Consider the following 23,615-nt stretch of genomic DNA (forward strand, 5'->3'; position numbering starts at 1 on the left):
ACGTACTTCAACGTACTTAGACTTTCCATATTTCATCTTTTAAACCTAGTTCGAGCGTACTTCAACCTAGTTGACCGTAGTATTACTACGACAAACTACGTTTAAAATGAACAACGACCAACTACGTGCGTGAACGTAAATGTGACCATTGCTTAATAAGGCTATATCTCCTTACATGTTATGACTATATCCAGAGCATGATAAGGCTATATCTCCTTACATGTTATGACTATATCCAGAGCATGATAAGGCTATATCTCCTTACATGTTATGACCATATCCAGAGCATGAAATGGCTATTTCTCCTTGCATGTTATGACCATATCTAGAGCATCATAAGGCTATATCTCCTTACATGTTATGACTATATCCAGAGCATGATAAGGCTATATCTCCTTACATGTTATGACCATATCCAGAGCATGAAATGGCTATTTCTCCTTGCATGTTATGACCATATCCAGAGCATAATAAGGCTATATCTCCTTACATGTTATGACCATATCCAGAGCATGAAATGGCTATTTCTCCTTGCATGTTATGACCATATCCAGAGCATAATAAGGCTATATCTCCTTACATGTTATGACCATATCCAGAGCATGATAAGGTTATATCTCCTTACATGTTATGACTATATCCAGAGCATGATAAGGCTATATCTCCTTACATGTTATGACTATATCCAGAGCATGATAAGGCTATATCTCCTTACATGTTATGACTATATCCAGAGCATGAAATGGCTATATCTCCTTACATGTTATGACTATATCCAGAGCATGATAAGGCTATATCTCCTTACATGTTATGACTATAGGAGAGATAGTGTTTGTATACAAATTCTATTTTTAGAACTGATAAGACAGTGATCGGGTGGGCAGAAGCCGACCGTCCATGTTTTTTGTAAACATTGATGTTTTTCTAACGGTCTAAACTTTCTTAAAACACAAATTACATAAATAATTTTTTGATCAATGGAAAGGTTATAAAACAAGCAATTTATTGATTACTTTTAATTGTTATTTCGAAATAAAATGGATTAATTATGAACGCTTAACTTAAAGGTTGTGAAAATCACTACGCCGCTTTTAAAATTATATGTCATTTAAAACGGTTATTCATTGAAAAAAGATATTTGGATACAAAAATATGAAGATTGTTAGTATTTCAAATCTTTTTGAATTTTGAAAATCCATAAATGAGCAAAAAAGTTATTAAAAATTAAAAATTCTGATTCAATACGCAAACGGTGTTAAAATCATTTGTTTTGCCAACCACCAGATAAACAGATGTTAACGCGTGACGTCACGGCGATCTCTCCTATATCCAGAGCATGATAAGGCTATATCTCCTTACATGTTATGACTATATCCAGAGCATAATAAGGCTATATCTCCTTACATGTTATGACTATATCCAGAGCATGATAAGGCTATATCTCCTTACATGTTATGACTACATCCAGAGCATAATAAGGCTATATCTCCTTACATGTTATGACTATATCCAGAGCATGAAACAACTATATCTCTTTACATGTTAAAGATGCATTATATTTATAGCATAATATGGATCTATCTCCTTATATATTATGACTATATCCTGCGCATGAAAAAGCTACATCTCCTTACATATTGTGACATCAAGAGCATGAACTTGTACGAGGGCTCTTCAAAAATAACTTAGACTTTTTCTCTAGCTTTTACATACTTTAATGAAGTAAAACAAGAAATATGCCATCATGATTTGCAGTCTTTCTACTAACTGCACTGCAAAAATGCATTCAGGAGTTACGCTTCCTCGAAAACAGTCACTTACACGGACCCGGCGCACGGCGATCACATTTCAACGACGTTAACGACGTCGTGCCTTCATTGTGATGCTTTCATTAAGTTTGCATTAATTCATATTTATAAATTTATTTTATAAATTTTCATGAGCAATACTTAAGTCAAAACAAGTTGTTTGGTTAGTATACTAAATATGTATGAACACTAACGACACGCATCTCAGACAGGGTACTCAACGTGAGTACTTTGTCTTTATCTACGGCGTCATACATTGGCGTTAACGTCCATTCGCAGTTTTTCCGTTTTCTCCCTCGATTTCCGCTGTTTTTAAGCAATTCTGGACCATTTGAGAATTGTTCATACCACTTTAAGGTAAAGACACAGATGACTGAACATTGCTGTTGCGTCTGCTTCATTGAATTATGATTTGCAGTTGCTGTTCGCCATAACTAAGCAACTGTCTTATCATCCATGTTAGTCAATGATGTCATTACATGCATTATAAACAGTAATACTCACTTAGTTCAAACGTGGTTTTCTTCCAACTCCCAAGTCGGAATGATGCCATACTCTAAGTACATGTCGCCCCGACGTGTTGCTGCACTTTTGCGTATTTTTGGGCAAAAAGTGAACTTTTTTCTGTGAACATTAGCGATTGAATTCAAATCGTGACAGATCAAAAAGCGACTGCGCCAGTTATGCGTAGCTATGGTAATAAAAACATTCGACGCGCTTCGCCTATCAGCAAAAATGTTACAAAAAATATATGACTAAATTACAGAGAGATTCCGAATTACAACGACATATTTCACATTATTATTTACACAATAAGCAACATCTGACAGCAAAAGTCTACGTTATTTTTGAACAGCCCTCGTATATTATGACCATATCCAGAGCAAGATATGGCTATATCTCCTTGCAAGTTATGACTTTATCCAGAGCATGACCTTATATATTATGACTATATCCAGAGCAAGATATGGCTATATCTCCTTGCAAGTTATGACTTTATCCAGAGCATGAACTTATATATTATGACTATATCCAGAGCAAGATATGGCTATATCTCCTTACATGTTATGACTATATCCAGAGCAAGATATGGCTATATCTCCTTACATGTTATGACTTTAATATCCAGAGCATGAACTTGTATATTATGACTATATCAAGAGCAAGATATGGCTATATCTCCTTATATGTTATGACTATATCCAGAGCATGAACTTGTATATTATGACTATATCCAGAGCAGGATATGGCTATATCTCCTGACATGTTATGACTATATCCAGTGCATGACACCACTGTATCTCTATGCATATTACGACTATATTTAGAGCATGATATGGCTATATATATCTCACTGCATATTATGACTATATCCATATGAAATTACATTTATTCAAAATGCAGTACCTTGCATATAACAATAAACGACACTCTCAACATAATTGTCTTATATTAATATCATGGGTTTTTGCCTGTTTAATACAGCTACAATGTTCCTCATATAAATGATATTAGAATTGCAAATCACAAGGATACCATTGTAACTGAAGATTATTAAAACAATAATATTAACAAATAACTAGAAACTTCATGATACTGGAGACAAGTAACTCAGTTTATAACATAATTTTATTCAAACTGTACCTTTTCTCAATTTCTGACATAAAAACTACATTGTCAAAACTACCTATTGGCTCCAACAAAATATCATATTCCTATTAATGCATATTTTCATACTTTTGAAGTTCTTGGTTAATAAATCTCTAAAATACAAAGAATATTGAACCATTAAAATGTACCAAAATAAAACCTACCTTAATGTATGTATCTTTTTTATCTGTTTTTCCAATTCTAAATCCAGTTCTGTAATTTCAAACACTGCAAATAAAGAAAAGTGACATAATACAGTTAAACTAAAACAATTTCAAATATGGTCAATAGTAGCCTCAAGTATATATAGTATATCATAGTTCAACTTAAAGCAAAAGTTATCCATGTGGTCAAGTATCAAAATTGTTGACAGAAACTTATAGTCTTATAAAAAAAATTCTGTCAAATGAGAGACCAAGTGAATTAAAAGTTCACAGTTACTCATATTTTGTAATAGAAGAATTCTCCTGATTTTGTTGCTTACAGGGATACTGATGTCACTGAATTCACCTTTAATCCAACCAGCACCAAGTCCTTTATCAACTTTTTTCACTTCTGTGATCAATAAATATTCCACATTAGGTTAAACTCCTCAGAATGAATGTGAAAAAAGTTTTTAAACAACTCTGTGTGAGGGGAATGTCAAAATTTGTTATTAATCCTTTTAAGGAAAAAAAAAATTCACCGATCTACCAATCCACAAACATGGTAACTATATGTGATTTTCTCACACATTTCATATTTAATCTATCTCCGTGTTGTCCATGAATTGTTAATGCACGGTGATCTCATCCAAACAAATTATTCCGATATTCAGTCAACGTCTACAAGGCTAGGAAGTCCAACTTAATAATTACGGATACATTCAGTGCCAGGCATGGAGTAGGGATACAATGTTAAGCAGCCTCCAATAATCAATACGCTCCAATCAAAAGGCCTATGAGCATTACAAATAATGTGATAGAACAAGATCCAAAGGCTTTGTTCAGATTTGTGGACTTTTCTAAACGAGAAGATGGTGATATTGTAAATTCTTCAGGGAGCAAGAGAAAATGTGTATCAAAATTGAGCAAACAATAGTTTCAATAAACTAAATAAAGAAGAATAACAGTTTTTTTTTTGTTATTTTCAAGTCTATTCCAAGGAAAAGGTGTCAAGTTGTAGCACTCGTACAGTAAAACTGAACATCCATTTTTTTATGTGTATGTTTATTCTGCTGACATCAGCAATTCATACACAAGTGATATCAGGTATTCATACAGTCAGGTATTCATACACATGTGATATCAGGTATTCATACAGTCAGGTATTCATACACATGTGATATCAGCAATTCATACAGTCAGTAATTCATACACAAGTGATATCAGCAATTCATACAATCAGTAATTCATACACAAGTGATATCAGCAATTCATACAATCATTAATTCATACACAAGTGATATCAGCAATTTATACAATTAGCAATTCATACACAAGTGATCAGCAATTCATACAATCAGTAATTCAAACACAAGTGATATCAGCAATTCATACAATCAGTAATTCATACACAAGTGATATCAGCAATTCATACAATCAGTAATTCATACACAAGTGATATCAGCAATTTATACAATCAGGTATTCATACACAAGTGACATCAGCAATTCTTACAATCAGTAATTCATACACAAGTGATATCAGCAATTCATACAATCAGGTATTCATACACAAGTGACATCAGCAATTCATACAATCAGTAATTCATACACAAGTGACATCAGCAATTCATACAATCAGTAATTCATACACAAGTGACATCAGCAATTCATACAATCAGTAATTCATACACAAGTGACATCAGCAATTCATACAATCAGTAATTCATACACAAGTGATATCAGCAATTTATACAATCAGGTATTCATACACAAGTGACATCAGCAATTCATACACATTCTGTGTACATTATACTTTTCACCAATCAAACACCATGCACATGAAATATTGTGGAAATGTAAGATCTGGTAATAACATGTGAGATAATTTTTATGTCTTTCATCTTACTCATACCTACTTTTAAAGTTGTTTCATACAAAATACAAATATATTTAGTATTTTCATTGTGAAATTAGTAGATATATTTCACTGTAATACTTCAATAACTGCCTGAGAAAAAGCAACAACATGTAATAAATACGCCTCTTAATTTCTAAACTAGATCATGTTGTCGCTGCTCATTGAAAATCTCATATGTCAGTTTTGGTCTCTTTTCAGGAGTCCCAAAAAATTCTTTTTGATCATTAAAACAAATACCCTGGATATTTTAACAGACAACTTAGAAACTGCCTCACATGGTGATCAAGAATAGTGATAATAATATTATGATGCTACACAATTATATAATTTAGTAAGAATTCCAACAAAATCAAGCCCATCTAAGTGTGAAATCATCTTTATCTTTAGTTGGTATAAAACTTGTGCTGTTACTGACTGACTTGAGAATTCATGGATTCAAGGTAAATGATAATCTTCTTTATTTTGGAGATTTCATTTCAAGGAATGATCAGCTATGACATCCATGAGAACTGTTTGTCTACAATTTCAATAATTTCACAGTGCAGTGAGTAATTAAGTTCCATTAAAGGCTTTAAATCTTATGTTAAAACGAGATGAAACAGCTGTCTAAATTATTATGCATAATTACGTGGCTAGTGAAACACTTCTTCCATTACTGCACATGAACTTAAACAGTCAGAGGCATAAAGGGAGGTAATCAAAAATAATGGATTCAATAAAACCTTTTATAATGTTAATCAATATTCAAACTTTTGACAAATATTGGAGAAAACAATAACTAAAAATAGGATTTGACAAGAAATCAATAATAATATAATAATATAAAATAATAAAATTATGTTCAGGTATAAAAAAAAGTGGCAGTCACATACAATATAAACAAAGGCATTATTGGTGTAAGTTAAATCTCTGCCAATATCTCCACTTAACTCCTGTATATTTCCTCTCTCCAAACTGATTGTGAAAGCAATGAATTATTAATCACAAACTACATTTCTCATTTGGTGAGCTATAAATCACCTAGGGGTAGATTTACAGGAACAGGAAAGTCATATTGGCCCGAAGACCAATCCTCTTCTAAGTGCAGAAACTGCTGCAGCTTTATAAAAGAAAGATACAGTTGAGAAAAATATTACTGATGATCTAGAAGTAATCTAGGTAGTGTGTGTATGGATGTTTTAAATACAGACCAAAGTTTTTCAAGGCTTTGACCCTTAGAATACCCTGCTAAATTTTTATAACGAACTTGTCCATCTTTCAATTTGGACAGCACCATTAACTGTCACAAGGGGTGCATAACAAAAGGATACTGAATGGCAAGCAGTACAGGTCATGATCAGACTGCATGGACGTGCAGGCTGATCATGATCTTCACTGGTCACAAAGGCAGAATCAATCGTGTCCAGCATGGTAAGGGTTAATACCAATTTAGAGTTCTTCAGACCACATTCTTATTAACCCATGACCCTAAGTTACATGATGACCTTGTATCTTGACAGAACCTTGTACTAGATATCACTGTGTCACTGGATATCACAGTGAAACTAGAGATGCTTTTGAGAAAAGCGCATGTCTCCCACAACTGCCCCTATGAAAAATGTCTAGTTTCTCTAGATGGTTTAGACGAGTGGATCCAATTAGATGGTCTGGACGAGTGGATCCAATCAGTAATTCAAGGGCCATAATTCAAAAGTGCCTGGGCGGATTTGGCTAGTTATCGAACTTGGCTGAGGTCTTATGGTCAAACACATTTTGTTCAAGATTGGTGAAGATTGGATGAGAAATGTTCGACTTAGAGTGTGGACAAGAGTAAAAAGGCAGATTTCTGGGTAATTCAAGGGCCATAACTCCAAAATGCCTGGACCGATTTGGCTAGTTATCAAATTTAGCCGAGGTCTCATGGTCAAACACATTTTGTTCAGTTTGGTGAAGATCGGATGAGAAATGTTCGACTTAGGGTGCGGACAAGAGTAAAAAGGCTGATTTTTGGTAATTCAAGGGCCATAACTCCAATATGCCTGGACCAATTAGGCTAGTTATCGAACTTGGCCGAGGTCTTATGGTCAAACACATTTTGTTTAAGTTTGGTGAAAATCGGATGAGAATTGTTCGACTTAGAGAGCGGACAAGTTTTGTGACAGACAGACACACAGACAGACTGGAGTAAATCAATATGTCTCCCACACCACTGTGTGGTGGGAGACATAATTAACATGACTGTATTTGATATCACTGTGACCTTGGCCAAACATTGTATCTAACATCACGGTGACCATAAACTGAACACCACAGTGCTCTTAACATAACCTTGTGAGGACATTATTGTGACCTTGACATTACATGACACTGAACACCAATATGACCTTGACATTACCTAGAACATGACATATACAAGACATTATTTTAGCCATTTGACATCTTGATATTATATCATACATCAATGAACACTTGAAAGTAGCTTTTACGACTGTAACCTCAATACAAGTAAGACCTCACTGCACACTACCTCACTGCAGGTAACACATAGCTGCAGGTAACACCTCACTGCAGGTAACACCTTGCTGCAGGTAACCTCATGAAGGTAACACCTTTTTGCAGGTAATCTCACTGCAGGAAACACCTTACTGCATGTAACACCTCACTGCAGGTAAATGTAATACAGGTATCACCTCACTGAAGGTAACATCTCATTACAGGTAACCTCTCTGCAAGAAATACTTTACTGCATGTAACAGCTCACTGCATGTAACCTCAATGCAGGTAACACCTCACTGCATGTAACCTCAATGCATGTAACACCTCACTGCATGTAACCTCAATGCATGTAACACCTCACTGCACGTAACCTCAATGCAGGTAACACCTCACTGCATGTAACCTCAATGCAGGTAACACCTCACTGCATGTAACCTCAATGCAGATGACACCTCACTGCATATAACCTCAATGCAGGTAACACCTCACTGCATGTAACCTCAATGCATGTAACACCTCACTGCACATAACCTCAATGCAGGTAACACCTCACTGCATGTAACACCTCACTGCAAGTAACCTAAATGCAGGTAACACCTCACTGCAAATAACCTCAATGCAGGTAACACCTCACTGCATTTAACACCTCACTGCAAGTAACATCACTGCAGGTAACACCCCACTGCAGGTAACCTCAATGCAGGAAACACCTCACTGCATGTAACCTCAATGCAGGTAACACCCCACTGCATGTAACCTAAATGCAGGTAACACCCCACTGCATGTAACCTCAATGCAGGTAACACCCCACTGCAGGTAACCTCAATGCAGGTAACACCCCACTGCATGTAACCTAAATGCAGGTAACACCTCACTGCATGTAACCTCAATGCAGGTAACACCTCACTGCATGTAACCTCAATGCAGGTAACACCTCAGTGCAAGTTACCTCAATGCAGGTAACACCTCACTGCATGTAATCTAAATGCAGGTAACACCTCACTGCATGTAACCTCAATGCAGGTAACACCTCATTGCATGTAACCTCAATGCAGGTAACACCTCACTGCATGTAACCTCAATGCAGGTAACACTTCACTGCATGTAACCTCAATGCAGGTAACACCTCACTGCAAGTAACCTCAATGCAGGTAACACCTCACTGCACGTTACCTAAATGCAGGTTACACCTCACTGCAGATTACACCTTACTGTATGTAATATCTCACTGCAGGTAACACCTTGCTGCAGGTAACCTCAATACAGGTATCACTTCACTGAAGGTAACATCTCATTGCAGGTAACCTCTCTGCAGGAAATACTTTACTGCATGTAACAGCTGACTGCAGGTAACACCTTAACACATGTAACACCTCAATACACTCACTGCAGGTAACACCTTAACACATGTAACACCTCAATACAGGTAACACCTTGCTGCAGGTAACACCTAACTGAAGGTAATACCTAACTGAAGGTAACACCTAACTGCAGGTAACACCTTGCTGCAAGTAACCTTACTGCATATAAAAACATGTTTCCATTGTAGAGTGTAGGCAAGAATGCTGAAAAATCCTACATGTATGTAATTATCATTGCTCCACTTTTCCTTGACAAGGGTAATATTTTATTGATAAAATATGAATGTCAATTAATGGATTCTTATTTCATGAATTAGATATGACTGGCTTTTTTTATCATAAAATATTCAGAAGTAAGCTTTTTACAGATACCGCAAATATAAATTTATTGCTAGATTGTGCCAACCAATGTTTTTGTAAAATTGGAACCGGTTGGTGGGTGGGGCCGAGGGGGGTGGGTATTTTTCATTTTACTTCAATGACTGTTTTGCTGGTAGTTTGTCTTATTGCAGAAAGTATTACCAGTATACATTATGTGTTTCTATATGTAAATAAGCAGGAAAACCATCCACAGAGCTGCCACTTGGTTAAGAAAATGAAATTCACTGACTTTTCCCTGACTAAACCATACTTTTCACTGACCACTACCTTCATATTTTTTCGGCCTCCTCCTCCCTACAGCCATCCAATCCACCTTTTTATATTTTTTTTTGTTTCAGATATAACAAACTTTCATTAGCAAAACCTTTCTTTCTTCCAAATTCCAAAGTTAACATAAAAATGAAATTGATTCAAACTTATTCAAATTATGTTTATACACTATTAAACCAAAATGTGTTTGGAAATACTTAATACTGCTTGAAAACTGCCATAGCCACTGAACATTTTAAATTGCAATACAGTCCCACTGAAAAAGTTCGTAGTTCTCCCATTGCCTTCAATGTCTGAAAGTAATAAATTATTGTACAAAGCAGACCTGTCATTGAAATCCATGTAGTGTAAGAAAAACAAATATATATTACACAGCTTCAATATTAAAGGCTGCTTATTATATCATATTTCAGTCAAGTAATAGATTTATTTGAAAAATTAAACCTGATCATTTACACATGTTTGTGTTCACTTAGCACTAAATAGAAGTTTTTTTATTTGTTTTTTTTTTTAAATTGATTTTTTTATTCTGCTTTGGCAAACTTAGGTAGAGTTATTTTAGCATAAGTATACATCCGATAAACAAACTTTGCCTATAGAATGATACAAATATATAAGACATATTGTATCATATTTGTTAAAGACTTGTATTAACAACTACCAGGTATCTGTTTTGCTGAAATTTATCAGAAATGCAAGTTTGAAAAATTATTATTTTCACCTTTGCCAAATTTACATTCCTTGCAGGATTTCCAATCCACTCCGATTAAGGGTAGTGATTCAAAGTTAGAGACCTTATCTGCCAGGCAACTGAAGCCTGACAGTACCTAGAATTTTATCATGTTTCAAGTTAACAATAACTACAATAAAACATTGCTGACTACTAGGTCTACCAAAGCGTTCTACATTGGTACATCATTCTATTGTCACACATTCACACTGTCACACATTTTTACACTGTTACACATTCACACTGTCATACATCCTCACTGTCACACATGCACAGTCATACATACATACATACTGACACACATTCACACTGACGTACATCCACACTGTTACACATTCACACTGACATACATCCACACTGTTACACATTCACACTGACATATATCCACACTGTTACACATTCACACTGACATACATTCACGCTGTTACACATTCACACTGACATACATACATCCACACTGTTACACATTCACACTGACATACATCCACACTGTTCCACATTCACACTGACAAACATTCAAGCTGTCATACATTCCGGCATGTTCTAATCTCTGGCCTGGCCTGGCCCGGCCTGGCCTGGCCTGGCCTGGCCCGATGAGCTCTATTTTCGACTGGGCCGGGCCAGGCCAGGCCAGGCCAGGCCAGATTTTATTATACATAGAGAAATGAATGGCATAAAATCTAAATATACAATTACAATAGCAGGCAGTATTAACCCGCATTGTTTACTTGCTGCATGTCAACCAGTCCTCCGGAGAATCATTAATTAGCCGTCATTCATCTTATTTGAAATACAGATTTGCACTGAAGAAAATGGTGTAACTAAATGATAACTACCCATTTTTTCTGTAATCAAATTATTTAAAGTCAACTTTAACACTTAGTTTTAAAACTAATGGCTAATTTCATTGATAAGTTTACCTGCTGCAGTATAACTGAATATTTACATGCACTGAGAACACATCTCTTTGGGAATTGTAATTACAGGTTGTGTCCCTACTATCCTTAGCTGACCTTGTAACTGTTCAGTTGAACTTTAAATGTGTTTGGATTAGTTAAGCTGATGTCCAATTTATGGAAGAGTAATGAAAATAATATTCATTAATTGTGGGACCTCTAACTCATTGTCAGGGAGTTGGCATTTTAGATTATTGATATTTTTCTTGCACAAAAAAATAATGGTGCATTGTGTTTATGTTATTTCTAAGTGATATATTCATGCTAAAAGATGCTCTTGAGCCTGTTTCACAAGACTTTGTATGATTTTTTTTCCACATACTTAGATCAATATAAAAACAATCTTACAAAAATATTCAGTATGTGTATAACCTAAACTACAAAATTTATATATCGCTTCCCCGCATCATACTATCCCAGGTTCTAGAACGGAGGTAGCATTATTTTAGAAATTGAAAGTTGTTGTCTGTAAGTATTGACAGGTGTCACTCTTTATTTTACATCATATTTGTAATCTGAAAATATCTAAATTGACCAAAATAACATGCAAAGTTTACCAATGGCACAGTGGCGTAGTGATAAGTTCTCCGACTTTCATACATATTACCGTGGGTTCGATTTCAATTCAGATTGTTTTCATTAAATCAATATAATGTCATTTATTGATACTGGTTTTATTCTTACAACATTTTATGGTAATAATCTACTATGTAGAAGAATGTCAAATACTTGTGTATTTCTTTCAATAAATGAACAATAAATCACGATAAGTGATAATTTTCCTGCATTCTAAGTTTACAGAGGAAATTTAAAAAAAATGATAATGAAAATGGTCAAACAGGTGTTTCGAACTTACAGTCCCGAGATTGGTAGCTGAACGTTTTGTCAGCACAACTTTATCTGCATGTACGACCTGGCAGTAAAGAAATGTTTATATTTTATTTGGTTTTCAATATTTATATTTTTATTTATGTTTGGGCACAATTTTTTTTTACGGAAGCATACAAAATATATTCTTGAGTGCTAGTTCAATAATTTCGGACAATACTAAATAATCCTCAATAGACAAAATAATAAAATTAGTTAGGTTATTCAATTTGGGGAAAACCAAACCACCAGTCAAGGGTCAATTGAGGTGGAGATCCCCTGATAATAGTCATAACAATTAATCAGGCATCACCTTTAAATTAGACATAATAGTTATGTTAGCTACAGGCTTATTCCCAGGTGTATAATTTTACAGAGTGGGAGTTTAAAATGTATTTATATAATGTCTGAAATATCCAAACTTATTCCAAAAGTCAGATTATAAAGATGCTATAGAAATCACTTTCACGAAATTGAAATCTATGGCCTGGCCTGGCCTGGCCTGGCCCGGCTCAGTCGGAAATTGGGCTCATCGGGCCAGGCCAGGCCAGGCCAGGCCGGGCCAGGCCAGGCCAGGCCAGGCCAGGCCGGGCCAGGCCAGGCCAGAGATTAGAACATGCCATACATTCCTACTATTACACAGTCACATATTTTCACTATCACATATTCCTAATTTTACACATTCACAATGTCACACATTTTCACTGTCACACACGTTTAAACTATAACACATTCTCACTGTCACACATTCACACTTTCATACATTCACACAGTCACATACATTCACACTGTCACACACATTTAAACTATCACACATTATCACTGCCACTAATTCAAACTGTCACATACATTCTCACTTTCATACATTCACACAGTCAAACACATTCACACTGTCACATATATTATCACTGTCACATTGCCACACACATTCACACATTCACAATTCACCACAAGCTACATAAACTTATTATTTTCTGGCTGCAGATGTTGTAAGTTTAATTCATGTCCTCAAGGGTCTACTCCTAGAAAATCATCACAAATTTCCCCTTCCATTATTTCACCACAAACTCTCCTGTTATATTGTCCAGCAAAGACACAACACTTTGTCATTATTGATGGGAAAAAGTCCAAGTCCACAAGAAGCTTGAGAAATTATGGCGAAAATTTCCGTGAAAATGTCTTCCTAATTCAATTTGTAAACAACACAGTAGGCATACAGAGAAGAGAGAAGTCAGAAATTATAAAATTCATCTCCAATAGAGAGGACCAAACATATAAGATATAAATCATCGAAAAAAAACAACATTTCTCTCCTAAAAAAACATAGTTGTCTAGCTAATTGAAATTTATATTTTTACATCTAGTAATTATGATATATTTCATAAATCAATATACAAAATCTTCAAAACCTGATAATGCTAGTCTGTAAAGGTAAAAAAAAATGTGTAGGGGGTGGGGGATAGGGGCTATCAAGGCCCTAAAAATAACGATTTTATGATTTTTTAGCAAATATAAATTTCAGCTTGAAGTCATTTACAACCTAATTTGATAAACTTTGAAAAAAGGCATGCATTTTATTAAGGGGATGTCATTAATTAGGAAATACATGGTATATAATTATGTTGCCAGACATCCAGGGCACAAAAATCAACAAGTGTTATTTAGTGGGATATGTTGTTGACAAAAGGTTCTTGGAAATTCAACAGTAAATGCACTGAAGGTAAAAACCTAGCTCATGGTAAAAGGTAAAATGATATTTCACTTTAAATTCATTGACTTTTCACCACCCATGTGTATGTGTGAAGAAGGGTATGTGAATGTAAACAGCCTGTAACATCCCAAAAGACTCGTACATGAGAGGCCACTGAGACATTCAAGAAAGGGTATGTGAATGTAAACAGCCTGTTACATCCCAAAAGACTCTGAGGCCACTGAGACATTTAGGAACATCCTGATGCAGGAAACTTGTGCCAGTTCCTACTCTACAATACAAGGTTGACTAGAAGCCAAAACAATTAATCAAACTCTGACATACAACTATTACTTATTTACCACTTACAAAACAGCCAGAAAAAAACAAAGTATCAACAAATTAGCACTCATGTCACTTTTTCCACATTAATTTCTAGACTTCCTGTGAGATCTACACTCTGCTTGCAAGTAGAAAATACAAAAGCACCTTTTTTATTAAAAGTTGAATATATTACATATATTTCTACACTTCCAATAATCTTTAAATGGAGACTGATTTAACTTAGCACCTTAAAAAATTATTTCAAAATAAGACACCCATCCAGGCAAGCCCTTTTCCCAGGCACGTTATCATTTACTCAACAAGAGGGCCAAGATTGCCCTAGGTCGCTCACCTGAGAAACATACCATAACAGTGTAAACATGTTTGACCTAATGATTTCATAGAAACAAATATTCTGATCAATTTTCATTAAAATTGGACCAAAAATGTGGTCTCTTAAGTGTAAACACGTATTTTCTTCCATTTGACCTAGTGGCCTAGTTTTTGAGCCAAGACGACCTAAATTCGAACTTGACCTAGATTTGATCAAGACAATCACTCTGACCAAATTTCATGAACTTCAATTGAAAAATACAGCCTCTATCACATACAAAACATTTTTCTTTGATTTGTCCTAGTGACCTAGTTTTTGATCCAGATGACCAATATTTGAACTTAACCTTAATTTCATCAAGGCTATCATTTTAACCAAATTTCATGAAAATCAATTGAAAAATACAGTCTCTATCGCATACATAGGGGTTTTCTTTGATTTGACCTGGAGACCTAGTTTTTGACAACAAATGACCCATATTCTAACTTGGCCTAGAATTCATCAATGCAATCACTCTGACTAAATTTTATGAATATACAGTGTAAAATGCAGCCCCTACTGCATACACAGAGTTGTTCTTTAATTTGACCGGGTGACCTAGTTTTTTGCCCTAGATGACCCATATTGGAACTGAGCCTAGATTTTATCTTGACAAACATTCTGATCAAATTTCATGAAGATCCGGTAAAAAAAGCAGCCCCTATTGCATACACAAGGTTTTCCTTTGATTTGACCTAGTGACCTAGATTTTTACCCAAGATGACCCATATTCGAATCTGACATAGATTTTATCAAGGCAATCATTCTGACCAAAATTCATCAAGATCTTTGAAAAATACAGCCTCCATCACATACACAAGGTTTTTCTTTGATTTGTTCTAGTAACCTAGTTTTTGATCCCAGATGACTCATTTTCGAATCTGGCCTAAATTTTGTCAAGGTAATCATTCTGACCAGATTTCATGAAGATCAGTTGAAAAATACAGCCTCTATCGCATACACAAGGTTTTTCTTTGATTTGACCTAGTGACCTACTTTTTGACCCCAGATGACCCATTTTGGAACTCGGCCTAGATTTCATCAGTGTTATCATTCTGACTAAACTTCATGAAGATCAAATGAAAAATACAGCCTTTATTGCATACACAAGGTTTTTCTTTGATTTGACCTAGTGACCTAGTTTTTGACCCCAGATGATCCATTTCCGAACTTGGCCTAGATTTTATCAAGGCAATCATTCTGACCAAAATTCATAAAGATCATTTGAAAAATACAGCCTCCATGGCACACACAAGGCTTTTCTTTGATTTGACCTAGTGACCTAGTTTTTGACCCCAGATGATCCATTTTCAAACTTGGCCTAGATTTCATCAAGGTAATCATTCTGACTAAAATTCATGAAGATCAAATGAAAAATACAACCTCTATCGCAAACACAAGCTAAATGTTGACAGACGACAGATGACAGACAGACAGACGTGCTCTAGGAACACCACCTGGAAAACTATAATGTGTTTGTTGTTCAGACTGGTTGCTGCTCCAGGAACACACCACCGGGACGACTAAAATGTGTTTGTTGTTCAGTGGTTGCTACTCTAGGAACACCACCTGGAAAACTAAAATGTGTTTGTTGTTCAATGGTTGCTACTCTGGGAACAACACCAGGACAACTATAATGTGTTTGCTGTTCAATGGTTGCTACTCTAGGAACACCACCAGGATGACTGAAATGTGTTTGTTGTTCAACGATTGCTACTCTAGGAACACCACCAGGATGACTGAAATGTGTTTGTTGTTCAATGGTTGCTACTCTGGGAACAACACCAGGGCAACTATAATGTGTTTGTTGTTCAATGGTTGCTACTCAAGGAACACCACCAGGATGACTGAAATGTGTTTGCTGTTCAATGGTTGCTACTCTAGGAACACCACCTGGATGACTGAAATGTGTTTGTTGTTCAATGGTTGCTACTCTGGGAACAACACCAGGGCAACTATAATGTGTTTGTTGTTCAATGGTTGCTACTCTAGGAACACCACCTGGATGACTGAAATGTGTTTGTTGTTCAATTGTTGCTACTCTAGGAACACCACCTGGATGACTGAAATGTGTTTGTTGTTCAATGGTTGCTACTCTAGGAACACCACCTGGATGACTGAAATGTGTTTGTTGTTCAATTGTTGCTACTCTAGGAACACCACCTGGACAACTATAATGTGTTTGTTGTTCAATGGCTGCTACTCTGGGAACACCACCAGGACAACTATAATGTGTTTGTTGTTCAGTGGTTGCTACTCTAGGAACACCAGCTGGACAACTATAATGTGTTTGTTGTTCAATGGCTGCTACTCTGGGAACAACACCAGGACAACTGTAATGTGTTTGTTGTTCAATGATTGCTACTCTAGGAACACCACTGGGATGACTGAAATGTGTTTGCTGTTCAATGGTTGCTACTCTAGGAACACCACCTGGACAACTATAATGTGTTTGTTGTTCAATGGCTGCTACTCTGGGAACAACACCAGGGCAACTATAATGTGTTTGTTGTTCAATGATTGCTACTCTAGGAACACCACCTTAACGACTGAAATGTGTTTGCTGTTCAATGGTTGCTACTCTAGGAACACCACCGGGATGACTGAAATGTGTTTGCTGTTCAATGATTGCTACTCTAGGAACACCACCAGGATGACTGAAATGTGTTTGATGTTCAATAATAGCTACTCTAGGAACACCACCAGGATGACTGAAATGTGTTTGCTGTTCAATGGCTGCTACTCTAGGAACACCAACTGGATGACTGAAATGTGTTTGCTGTTCAATGGTTGCTACTCTAGGAACACCTCCTGGATGACTGAAATGTGTTTGCTGTTCAATGGTTGCTACTCTAGGAACACCACCTGGATGACTGAAATGTGTTTGTTGTTCAATGATTGCTACTCTAGGAACACCACCGGGATGACTATAATGTGTTTGCTGTTCAATGGCTGCTACTCTAGGAACACCACCTGGATGACTGAAATGTGTTTGCTGTTCAATGGTTGCTACTCTAGGAACACCACCAGGATGACTGAAATGTGTTTGTTGTTCAATGATTGCTACTCTGGGAACAACACCAGGGCAACTATAATGTGTTTGCTGTTCAATGGTTGCTACTCTAGGAACACCACCTGGATGACTGAAATGTGTTTGCTGTTCAATGATTGCTATTCTAGGAACACCACCTGGATGACTGAAATGTGTTTGCTGTTCAATGGCTGCTACTCTAGGAACACCTCCTGGATGACTGAAATGTGTTTGTTGTTCAATGGCTGCTACTCTAGGAACACCTCCTGGATGACTGAAATGTGTTTGCTGTTCAATGGTTGCTACTCTAGGAACACCACCTGGATGACTGAAATGTGTTTGCTGTTCAATGGTTGCTACTCTAGGAACACCACCAGGATGACTGAAATGTGTTTGTTGTTCAATGATTGCTACTCTGGGAACAACACCAGGGCAACTATAATGTGTTTGCTGTTCAATGGTTGCTACTCTAGGAACACCATCAGGATGACTGAAATGTGTTTGCTGTTCAATGATTGCTACTCTAGGAACACCACCGGGATGACTGAAATGTGTTTGCTGTTCAATGATTGCTACTCTGGGAACAACACCAGGGCAACTATAATGTGTTTGCTGTTCAATGGTTGCTACTCTAGGAACACCACCGGGATTACTGAAATTTGTTTGTTGTTCAATGATTGCTACTCTAGGAACACCACTTGGATGACTGAAATGTGTTTGTTGTTCAATGATTGCTACTCTAGGAACACCACCGGGATGACTGAAATGTGTTTGTTGTTCAATGATTGCTACTCTAGGAACACCACCGGGATGACTGAAATGTGTTTGCTGTTCAATGGTTGCTACTCTAGGAACACCACCAGGATGACTGAAATGTGGTTGTTGTTCAATGATTGCTACTCTAGGAACACCACTGGATGACTGAAATGTGTTTGCTGTTCAATAATTGCTACTCTAGGAACACCACCAGGATGACTGAAATGTGTTTGCTGTTCAATAATTGCTACTCTAGGAACACCACCGGGATGACTGAAATGTGTTTGCTGTTCAATGATTGCTACTCTGGGAACAACACCAGGGCAACTATAATGTGTTTGCTGTTCAATGGTAGCTACTCTAGGAACACCACCGGGATGACTATAATGTGTTTGCTGTTCAATGACTGCTACTCTAGGAACACCACCTTAACGACTGAAATGTGTTTGCTGTTCAATGGTTGCTACTCTAGGAACACCACCGGGATGACTGAAATGTGTTTGTTGTTCAATGATTGCTACTCTGGGAACAACACCAGGGCAACTATAATGTGTTTGCCGTTCAATGGTTGCTACTCTAGGAACACCGCCAGGATGATTGAAATGTGTTTGTTGTTCAAAGATTGCTACTCTAGGAACACCACCGGGATGACTGAAATGTGTTTGTTGTTCAATGACTGCTACTATAGGAACACCACCTGGATGACTGAAATGTGTTTGCTGTTCAATGGCTGCTACTCTAGGAACACCACCTGGATGACTGAAATGTGTTTGTTGTTCAATGGTTGCTACTCTAGGAACACCACTGGGATGACTGAAATGTGTTTGCTGTTCAATGGTTGCTACTCTAGGAACACCTCCTGGATGACTGAAATGTGTTTGCTGTTCAATGGTTGCTACTCTAGGAACACCACCGGGATGACTGAAATGTGTTTGTTGTTCAATGGTTGCTACTCTAAGAACACCACTGGGATGACTGAAATGTGTTTGCTGTTCAATGGTTGCTACTCTAGGAACACCTCCTGGATGACTGAAATGTGTTTGTTGTTCAATGATTGCTACTCTAGGAACACCACTGGGATGACTGAAATGTGTTTGCTGTTCAATGGTTGCTACTCTAGGAACACCTCCTGGATGACTGAAATGTGTTTGCTGTTCAATGGTTGCTACTCTAGGAACACCACTGGGATGACTGAAATGTGTTTGCTGTTCAATGACTGCTACTCTAGGAACACCACCGGGATGACTGAAATGTGTTTGCTGTTCAATGACTGCTACTCTAGAAACACCACCGGGATGACTGAAATGTGTTTGCTGTTCAATGACTGCTACTCTAGAAACACCACCGGGATGACTGAAACGTGTTTGTTGTTCAATGACTGCTACTCTAGAAACACCACCGGGATGACTGATATGTGTTTGTTGTGTGGTTGCTACTCCAGAAACTCCACTAGTGGCAAAAAACTTTCATGCTGTTAATGTCATAACTAATGATTTTTGCAATGATTTGATATTGCTTATGTAAAATTCAGTACATTAAATCAAAAACCTTGATAACTGCTCTGTGTTCCTTATAGAAGTTGTTTTACAGAAAAAACTTTGTTGTTATTATCTATGAAATGTCCATACACTACTTCTATTTATGAGCAATAATTTCCTGCACTTTATTAAAATATGCTTCTTAAACAGAGAGCTACAAAGGAAGTATTTTACTTTGCTTTTCTTTTTCTATAATTTGTAAAATACAGTATGCAAGAAAAATCTGGTTTTGGCCATAACTCAGCAAAGCCTCAATACTGCCGAAACTGTTACCCTAAAACAGTTAAATGAGAGCTAGATATTCCCATAGCCAAGTTACTGCCTAAACATTTATTCTAGAGTACTGAGTTAACACCAAAACAGTTACCCAAAGTCAGATACTCCTAACTGCACCTTCAACCAGTGGCAGATTATAATAATCTCCCAGCAGAACTATCTACTCACATTTCTTACTCTCATTATTAAGTCTTCTACCATTAGACAAAACCAATTTGTACCATTATGACAGGCAATAACTCTTGATTTGCGTTCAATAAAAATATATATAAGAGATCTTTGTTTCAGGTAATTGCTTCTCAGAGCTTATTTTAAGACATCTGCAGGAAACCAGGAAACAATAACCAAGATAAGAGTGTCTCCGCTCTATAGACGTTCTACCTGATGTACCCAATTAATAAATTCAATATATCAACATACCCTATGAAACCAAACGATTAATATAATGACTATTTTAGTATACCAACATTCAACCTGATGTACTCAATTAAAACATGTAACCACAAAATTACTTAGATATATCAAAATCATATGATTTTCAGGAAATATAAATGATACTTTTGTAAAATCATAAATATTTGTTGGTGGCTAATTTTTGTGGATTTCAAAGTTGGTACAAACCATGAAATAGAATCTCTGCCAACAAATAAAACTGATGTTCATTTTATCTGTAAAATAGCCATTTTGCACAAAACCATGAAGTTTCATGCCCACAAAATAAAATTATTTCATAGTATTTCAAGCTTTTTCTGCCTTTTCGTCAACTCTATGTTATTTGAAACAATGAAAAATTGATAAGTTTATTAACCTACTGAAATAGAAATATGCCAACAAGTGCATGATAAAAATATGAATCATCAAATATTTGCAGATGCAACTTTAAATTTGCAAGTAGTAGCAGAAAAGGAGTAGAAAATAATTACAGATAAATCATGGATATATCTATAACAAACACATTTATTATTCATTTCACAGTATTCTACACAGGTTCATAACCATAAATCCCATGTTAAAAAAAATACTAACAATATTTTATGGTTCTCTGCTATGAAACCCATTATAACCATCGGTATCAGGTTAACAGGAACAAAATAATAAAGAATGAAAATTATATTGACATTTCTCATACAATCTGAACACTGTCAAATGCTATATTTGTCTACTAGTAGCATTTTTCACATAATATTTCAGAACAATTAATACAAACCAATCACCTTGTAGTACACCAATGGCCACAGGAGAATACTTCCCTTACTTGCATCTGCACCATTTGCATCATACAAGTTATGACAAGATTATTTCCCCTAGTTGGATCTGCACCATTTGCTCCATTGAAGCATTAATATTGGAGATTTTCATGCTAAACATGACCAGATTTTTTTTTTATTGAACCTGATTCTTACATTGAAAACTATGTGTACACTTACAAAATGTGATCAAATTCTAACATTATGCAACTTTTATATTCATAAATAATACATTTATCATATTATAAAAATCTAAAGAGGTTCTGACTGTGTTATTGTAAAGATATACATTAAAGACATTACAAAGCTATAAGATTTCTCAAGTTATCTATGGTTAGATCAATACCACCTGAAGCTGCCTGTAGTTTTATGATCAAGGATGATTACTTCAGATCAAACTGCACTTCTACCTAAATACCTCAATTCATCATACCACTTCTACGAAAACCGAAAAAACGTTTCTGCCGAAAATATCAAAATATCGAAGACCACAAACATAAGAATCTTCTTTCATATCAATGAGCAATAATGAATTTTCTTCTCATATACTTAAGACAGAGCAATATGTTCAAGTGAAAACAGAAAGACGAGCAGACTCTAACTAGATATTTAATTATTTAAGTGACACTAACATGAAGGAGGTGGTATTCTACAGCGCCTATGTTGAGTATTATAATAAAATTATGTCTGCTAGTTGCATATGAGAAAACAATTATAAGGTAAATTAGCTTCCATGTGCCTAATATGTTACCACAGGAAAAAAAACTTGACGTGAAAAAGTGATTTACATATATAACCTACTATGTTGCTAATTCTAACAACATGTGAAAAATGTAAATGTGTTGTAGTTATTTTTTATGCACTCATCATTGAGTCAGTAAAAACATCATACTTTGCTTCTTTGTTAATTACAATTCTGTCGTAAATTGTCAGAAAGTATTAACATCATAATGGGATTTTCCCTTCATTTCTGTGTAATTTGTCCTTAGCAACTTGAACCTAAACAGTTAAAAGAGCAGCTGAGGTCCTAGTGGAAAAACTAAATATTGCAAAATTATTTATATTAAAGAGGAAGGCCAGTTTTCATAACTTTGTCAATTGTGGCAATCCACAGGAATAAATCGAAACATGTAAAGTTCCCATTTACTCTACCTTTAAATATTTAAAATTCGCAGATTTATGCCCATCCACTCCCAACAAGAGTGTCACAAAATACGCCTGTCATCAAACTTGGCTTAATTCAAGGGCCATAATCCGAGAGTGCTTGGGGCGATTTGGGTTATCAAACTTGGCCGAGATATTATGCCCACAAACATTTTCAGCAAGTTTGGTGAAGATCAGATGAAAACTGTTCGACTTAGTGAGCGGACAAGGCTGAATTCGCAGTTTTTCGAGTAATTCAAGGGCCATAATCCAAGAGTGCCTGGGGCGATTTGGGTGGTTATCAAACTTGGCCAAGATATTATGACCACAAACATTGTCAGCAAGTTTGGTGAAGATCAGATGAAAACTGTTCGACTCAGCGAGCAGACATGCTTTGGATGCAGACCGCGCGCCCACCCGCCACATGTGTTCACATAATACGCCTTGCTCTTTCAGAGACGGGCATATAAAAAGCAGTTTTAATTGCCAAAATTATTATCATGTGTAAGTGAGAAATGGACTGACAATAAAGGGCAGAAGCTCAACGATGGGCAGACACTGACACTCGGAAATGGCCAGTCACACAAAATAATGGGCAGATGCTCAATAATGGGAAAACAATAAATAATGGGCATACATAAAATAATGGGAGAACACAAAATAATGGGCAGGCATG

The 23,615-nt window shown here is 36.1% G+C and overlaps 1 protein-coding gene across 13 annotated transcripts in view; it reads right to left on the reverse strand.

The window, feature by feature from the left end:
* Nucleotides 1–23,615, reverse strand: part of LOC128555690 (receptor-type tyrosine-protein phosphatase delta-like) — a 292,697-nt gene that overhangs the window by 225,939 nt on the left and 43,143 nt on the right. For 12 of the 13 annotated variants that reach the window (XM_053538794.1, XM_053538798.1, XM_053538807.1 and 9 more), the window contains exon 2: nt 3,623–3,686. The gene's annotated coding sequence lies outside the window, so the exon portion shown is untranslated. Of the gene's footprint in view, nt 1–3,622; nt 3,687–3,942; nt 4,249–23,615 lie in introns of those variants that run through there. The other variant, XM_053538793.1, reaches the window with a different exon arrangement.

This window comes from Mercenaria mercenaria, chromosome 3 (assembly GCF_021730395.1).
Source record: "Mercenaria mercenaria strain notata chromosome 3, MADL_Memer_1, whole genome shotgun sequence".
Taxonomy (NCBI): Eukaryota; Metazoa; Mollusca; class Bivalvia; order Venerida; family Veneridae; genus Mercenaria; species Mercenaria mercenaria.